Source organism: Lissotriton helveticus, chromosome 2_1, assembly GCF_964261635.1.
Source record: "Lissotriton helveticus chromosome 2_1, aLisHel1.1, whole genome shotgun sequence".
In the NCBI taxonomy this organism is placed as follows: Eukaryota; Metazoa; Chordata; class Amphibia; order Caudata; family Salamandridae; genus Lissotriton; species Lissotriton helveticus.
The window spans coordinates 1,886,102,261-1,886,109,868 of NC_136059.1; the positions used below are offsets into that span (position 1 = coordinate 1,886,102,261).

General features: G+C 44.0%; 1 pseudogene; it reads left to right on the plus strand.

Annotated features, from left to right (window-relative positions):
* Positions 1-3,301: 3,301 nt before the first annotated feature.
* On the plus strand, positions 3,302-4,114 carry LOC144820337 (large ribosomal subunit protein mL39 pseudogene; annotated as a pseudogene).
* The last annotated feature ends 3,494 nt before the right edge of the window (positions 4,115-7,608 follow it).

A 7,608-nucleotide genomic window follows, 5' to 3' on the forward strand; every position in this document is an offset into this window, starting at 1 on the left:
CTGTCAGGGATGGCAGCGGCGATGTCAGGGGCAGAGGTGGATTTGGTCCAGGATTCTGTGAAGAAGGCAACGTCAGGCGAAGTGGTATCAAGGAGGTCCCAGATCTCTATTGCGTGTCTGTGCAGGGAGCCCACGTTGAGGAGGATGCACCTCAGGGCTTCGGCGGTGCTGGTGTTTGGTGTGGTCACATCGGTGAAGGTTCGGCGGCAGTGTCGGCAGGAGAACTTGCCGTGGAAGGATTTCCATGTAGACAGATGGCAGTTGTTGTTTCTTCCAGGGGTGAGTGTGAGGAGGGCGCTAGAGTCATAGCGGAAGGTGGTCGGAGATCCAGGGTCTCTGGCGCTGGTCGCAGTCGGGTGCGGATGGGCACAGATGGGCTTGCCTTAGGTGCGCTTTTGGTGCACCAGTGGTGCGGCCACCATTAAGTAGGGGAGGGGGAGAGAAGCTCAGCTGGGAGGCGGGAGATGGAACGGCAGGGCAAGGGGTCATGGGGGAGCAGCCGCTGGAAAAGGGCAGTGAGAATATGGGCATGAAGGAGAAAAACAAGGACACAGGCACAAAACGAAGAAGGGCAGAAAAACAGAGTCACAGACAGGCACAGAAATTACCACAAAAATACACTGAAAACAGACAAAAGACACAAAGACAAAATGGGCACAACAAGGCACACCGACAACAGTGGAACAGCAGAAGAGCATGGCTCTCCCTCTGGTCCACCAGGGATGAGATGGAGGCAGGAGCCTGTGGGTGGAGGAGAGCCTCGAACATCTACCAGACACCTCTCAGCGCCCCCTCAGCAGAGCTTCTGGGGGAGAGAGCAGGTCTCTGACCAGGAGGTCAGAGGTCTTGCTTTTAGTGATTCTCAATAGGGCCATGACTGGCCTATCTCATTAATATTCGTGAGGTAGGTCAAAATTTGCGACTCATTGGAAATCGTTAAAAACATAGGGATAGTGGCCTGCTGGGGACAGCAGACCCCCAGTTTTCTGTTTGCTTTTAAATAAAGCTACTTAAAAAATGTTTTTATCCTTTTTAGTTAAAGGAAAACGGGATACATTTAAAAAACAAAAATGTAACATTTCAGTGTCATTTTTTAAGTGTAGGCAGTGGTCCAAGGGACAACTGCCTGCTCTTAAAAACGTTTTCGCATACATTTGCAAATGGGAAGGGATCTCAGTTACAAAACATTCATACATCCAACAACGAATAGCTATTAGGAAGGGATGCCCTTAACACGCTCCTTCCTAATCCCGAATTACTAACCCTTTTTGCAATTCGGTTATAGGTTACTGAATCGCAAAATGGGTTTAGTACATAGGAAAATGCATTTTTCTGGTCGCAAACAGCCCGATTCTGCAAATCGTACTATTTGATTCTGGTTAAAAAACTACGTACAGGTGCCCCTATATTTCTTAATCTGGGTTTACGATTGAATTCATTTGATTCATGTTTAAGGTTTGTGATGATATCGTTGGTCTTTTCACCAGTGTTCTGGATATATCAATTGAGCGAAATTAGCCTCTGATAAAAGTGCAAAGTTAAATATTTGAACTCATGCTGGTGCCTTCCTCGACCTATATACTATTAAATGCTGCGAATGTGCATCAATCTGACATATTGGAAAAAGTGTGGCTGGACTAAAATGAAATGTTTTTGCCAATTCTTGTGGTTTAGGCACTGATCAGGAGGAAGTATTAGGAACTGGTTCGTGATTTTTGCTTAATATCATCACGTTTTCTGTTCAGATTAATATGCTTTGCATGAATTGGAATTCAAAGATCACAGGCCCTGATCTCAGAGCAGATAATTTTTAGATTAAGCCATTTTCTGGTATTTGTTCATGTTTATAACTACAGAAAAACCCATCACAGAAAAATAACCACTTGAAACTCAGGCTCCAATTTACTATTCTGCTGAGGGGCTACTCATGCAGTGCTTAATCAGCTATTTGCAAATCAAAATGGTGCAAACAGGACTGTTCATAAGGTTTCTGGAACTAATGACTTTTAGTAGTGAAAGTGAATGGAAATGCAGTGCCAAAAACCCTTTGGGGTAAATTTCATTTTCGTTGTGGAGAATTAATCTTCTGTAAAATATGCAAAGGGGGAAAATGGTCCCTCAATAAACACGAAAACTCCTAGGATTTGATGAAAAACCAGACCTTCTTAGCTAGCATGACCTAAGTTTGAGTTAAATCGTAACACCAAATGAAACCGCACACAAAGAAGCGGCAGCTAGATGTTGCATGCTATTCCTACATGCTTATGAGTATGAAGATCTTAGTACATCGATTACAAACCCATATGTATCTAGCCTACCTTTCCTAGCTAAGATTGAGGAACAACATGTAAACAGAATCCTGTCCGAATTTATGGAAGAAAACCAATTGCTCCACGCTCACTAGGCAGATGTCAGGCCGCATCACAGCACGGAATTGGTGATGCTCTTGGTACTGGATGAGCTCAGGTTGGCGGCTTAAAAACAAGCCCTCTGTGCGGATCTACAGCCACTTTCGACACAGTTGATCATCAAGTGTTGATGAATCGTCTTCGGGTGCAGGGGATCACAGGCTCCACCTTTCGGTGGATCTCCTCCTTTCTGAAGGATCGGTCACAGAAGGTGCAGTTGGATGGCAATGTGTTTCGAGAGAAGGAACACTCCCATATGGGTTCCCCAGGGATCAACTCTGTCCCCACTGTTATTTAATATATATCTTCAGCCTTTGGTGGTGGCATCAGCTCAGAAGGACTGCTAACTATTTATTACGCAGCTGATCCTGCGGCTTGATAATTCTAAGCAAGCGCAGTTGAATGCACAGAACGTCCTCTGGTATACAATGAACTGGATGATGGCTAACTCACTCAAAGTAAACCTAGATAAGACAGAGGTCCTAGCACCTATGGTGGTAATCAGCACCTATGGTAACCCTTGAATAGATAGTTTTGTGTCCCAGGAGTTAGGTGACACAACAACATCGTGAAAGGTTTGGGTATTAAGTTGGATAAGAAATTGTCAATGACCAGACAAGTGACGACAGTGGTAGGAAGCTGCATGGGCCTACTTAGGCAACTTCGGAAACTTGTACATCTTCTATCCTTGTCTCCAATACCATGCAAAATATTAATGCAGCGTGTCCTTAAAAGTTCGAATTTGCCCTGATTTGCAAACGTGGGCCTCTTTTTTTTGCTATGTGAGTCACTAATAGGGGCCAATTTTATTTTGTTGCCCACAACCTTTTTTTGGGTCCCAGTCAGACCCTGACCTTAGGTATCAGACTGTCTTTCAAGGTGATATGTTCAGAATGAGACTTGACACAGACGACAAACCACAGCTATTTCTAATGAACAAAGGACTATCTACCCCATATAACTGTGCCTTGCATCTTAGCGAATGGTACTGTGAGCGTGCTGCACTGGCAGTTGTTGATGGGGAGGCTTGGGACATGTATCGGCCTTAAACCAAATCATGTGAAATTCAATTTCTTACCTTCAAAGATGAAGACCCAGAGGAAGTGAATACGGCTTATTGGCGTTCCTGTGCAATGCTCCTTGGTTGTGTGCTGGAATCTGGTTTCAAAGACGAATACATGGTCAAAATCATCAGAGCTCCAGAGGTGCCAGTGATCTCTGGAGCCTTCTGCTATGATATTGTTTTGGACAACCGGATAGACAATTGGAAGTCAACACAGGGAAACCTACACTCATTTACAAAGGATGTTCTGAAGCTAATTCATAAAGATCCCCCCTTTGAGCCCTTGGAAGTGGATGCTAAAGTGGCACATGAAATGGTTCAGCACAATAAGTATAAATATACCTTAGTGTAGGAGAAAGCATCTCAGTACCCAAAAGGAACCGTCAAGGTATACAGATGTGGTGACTTTGTAGATCTCTCAGATGGGCCACACATTCCAAGAGCAAGCTTCTGTTTCCAGTATGAACTAACAACAGCTCACACCATTTCCGAAAACGTACCTGAGCTTGTCTGGGGATTCCAGGGGCTTTCTCTTCCAAGGCACTTTATGGCGCATCACACTGCCTGGCGTAGATTACTGAAGCGAGCACAAAAATTGATCACAGAAGAGGCAATTGCTGGAACCATAGAAAATAAAATATAATATGTTTCTTTTTTATTTTTGTTTGTATATTACATAATAAACTATGTTATGAATTCTCCATGTATGTTGTGTTGTGATTATCCAGAGAGAGAATACAACTTCTAGGTAACAAAAGGCAAAGTGGAAAGGAAGTGTTGACTCTTTGAAACCACAAAATCGAACTTTGTATCATGCTGTGCAGATCTGTCCACTGTTACATGTAGCTAATCAGTTGCTGTTTTGGATCTAATGAGTTTACCATGTGACAGAGTAAATACTTTTAAGTAGCACTAAAGACCTTTACATCCCTGTGGTCTGTATAGGAATAAAAAAAACATTCATAGGTCAATGTGTCTACATCACATGGCCCTTTGACAATTCAGAAATAAACCCACCGGGCACATATGTTTCACTTTCATTGAGAATCTCTTTCGGCTAAGAGAGATACCAAACCCTCATGAAATGTACTTGAGTCAGCATGCCAGCCATTCTGAGACTATAACTGCAGTCATCTGCATCAAGTTGGTTGTGAACTAAAGTCATTCTCATCTAGTTCCTTGTTTTATGGACTATATGGAATGCAGTTAATGTTCAGTTCATAGAGACCCAAAATGGGTATAGGTCGTGCACCACTTGGTTTTAGTGTTGTTTGATAGTTTACCGTGCTCCTGAGAATCGCTACCCGCCCGGAAGCATAGATACTCAATGTCTGGGTTGCAACCCCACTGACGTAGGGTGTCTCTCTCGGCACAGGTTGTGGATTGCTGTGTCTACAGCCAAATTCAAAAGAAATACTCTTCTCAAAATTGTTATTCCATGTTGTTTTATATTCAAAGAGGTTTGTTTCACATATATTCTTCAACAGTGTTTCAGGTGAAACCTCATATTCCACAATGTATTATTTCTGCCTATCCATTTCGCCATTTATGCCTTCATCAGGGGAATGTCTGAAACAAGCAAGAGTAATGTCGTTTTAGTTGTGAGGTTTCTCTTCCTAATATAAGTCCACCACCGTTAAACTCCGTGATCTAAGCAAAGTAAACGTGTACTCTGGGTTGCTATTCCGTTCATGTGAATGTGAACCCCTGTGAAGGCTGACTACTTAAAACAAAAAGTGCTTATAGTGGCTATGGTTATATCTATTAACCTGTAGCAAGCGCAGATTTACAACAAAGAAGAGAGAGTCAGTGCGGATTTTTTTTACCGAAAAAAATGTGTTCAATATTAATTGGATTAAAGTAGTCCAGTTTTCGTCAGTTAAAAACATCTTTTCCATGCATTCTGTGCTCCCACAACACATCACAACTGCTACAGCTACAACGAGAGGTGAGAGCAAGAGCGATACCTCTGAAGGCCCATGGGGGGGCCCCCACTTAGCTGTCAAGAGACTCCCGGCTCCCGATCTGTGGCGCGCTAGCCTGAGTGGAACCACTAGCAACGGGGCTGAAGGCATGGATACTGCAGCGAAGCACTCTGATTCCTTTGGGTCTAGCCAGCGCTATATAAAACTCATTAATTAAATATGTTACAATTTAGTACTCTTTCTCTCTTTGTCTACTTCCCTAGCTCCTCTCCCCTCTCCCCTGAATCTCTCCCCTTGCCTGCTACTCTGCCTAGCCTCCTGTCCTTTGTGCCCTTTGACTAAGCACTCCTTCTCCCCTTGTTGGGGAAAGATCCAATATTTATACTCTGGAGTCTCAGCGAACCTGCTGAGAGAGTCCACTGCGCAAAGGGAGCCACTCACAGCTGAGGTATGGTATGGCACCCCTTGCCAAAGCACTCCCTCACCCCTTTTTGGGGTAGGATCCAGTATATAGGCCTTGGAGTCTCAGAGACCCCTCTGAGAGAGTCCACTGCCTAAAGGGAGCCTCTCGCAACAGAGATAGGGAAATGATACCACAGCTTACTTTTGTAACGATGTAACCTGTAACTATGATCTGATACTCATGTAAAGCGCTCTGATACCTCCGGGTCTAGCCAACGCTATATAAAACCTGTAAAATAAAATAAAATAAAATAACTGTGGTGGCAGCAATGATTGTGTTGCGACTGTACTTTGGTAACGCATTATACATTGGGCTCCCGGACAAGTTGCTGAGTAAGCTCCAATTAGTGATGAATGCCGCCACCAGTCTGCTATTCAACTTACCAAGACAGACGCATGCCATGCCGCATGCCATGCCGCTGTTGCAACCATTGCACTGGCTTCTAGTAAAGCAGTGGGCCATGTTCAAGGGCTTATCTATGGCACCTAAGACCCTGTATGGGATGGTACCAGCCTATATTAAGGACCGTCTAAAGCGATATGTACCAGGACAATGTCTTTGTTCCTCTGAGGCAACTTTGTTGACCTGCCCACTGTTTAATGAGTCGACTAGGGGAGGTTAGGCTTTTTCAGCCCTGGTACCTCAGTTGTGGAACAGGTTACCGGAAAGTTTGCGAAGAGAAAATATTCTCCTCCTTTTCTGAAAGGCATTGAAAACTGTTCTGTATAAACAGGCCTTTGGACATGATAAAGTCTATCTGAAGGTTGTTGGCATGTATTAGCTGGTGCCAGGCTGCTTCGATAAGTGCTAAGAGACCGATGGTAATTTGGTGCCATATAAGTGGCAATAACATAACATAATACACCGGTAAACTCCCGGGACCGCATTTATGAGGCTGTGCGTCACTTTTACGCCGCCGGTGCGTCACTTTTTGTGACGCACCAGTGGCATAAAAAATGCGCCTTGTTGCGCCATATTTATAAAGTGACACATCTAGGTAGATGCGTCACTTTGTAAACCACTGCGCCACATTATACCTGCGCCAGGTATAATGTATGCAAGGGGGGGCGTATTGACGCAAGAAAGGGTCATAGAAGTGACGCAGTGAAATCTATGTGATTTCACTGCGCCACTTCTAGGATACAAATGGGTCAATTTCTTACGCCTGCCTCATAGCAGGCGTAAGACTGACGCACGCAGGCCCTTTCACATGGGGCTTACCCCATGTGAAAGGATACATTGCTGGAGTTGCGTCACTTTTGTGACACACTCCAGCAATGCGTCACTTTTGTGCCATACAGATACGTCAGAAATACTGACGTATCTGTAACTCCTTGCGCAATGATGCGTCATACTGTAAATATGACGCATCACTTGTGTTGCAAGGAGAGCGCAGTGAAAAGTGACGCATCGCTGTTTTCACGCAGCGGTGCGTCACTTTTCATAAATGAGGCCCCCAGTAGCTATCAGTCGTTCCTCTGCAGGATGACAACATCTTGGTGAGAGAGCTATCATGTTCCGGTCAAAACAACGATCAACATTGAGTTAGAAAGTACTAAATGTAGCAGGTGGGCCTATTACAATTCATGTATATTCCTTATTTTCCCCAATTATTGTAAATGATGCAATGAGGGTATGAATAGTGCATGTTTTCATTATTGAGAACAGCACATCCAGATAATGTTGTACCTGGTCCGATGCAGCATATTAAAAACATAAAGACATATTTTGTTTAAAAGTTTTGATTTC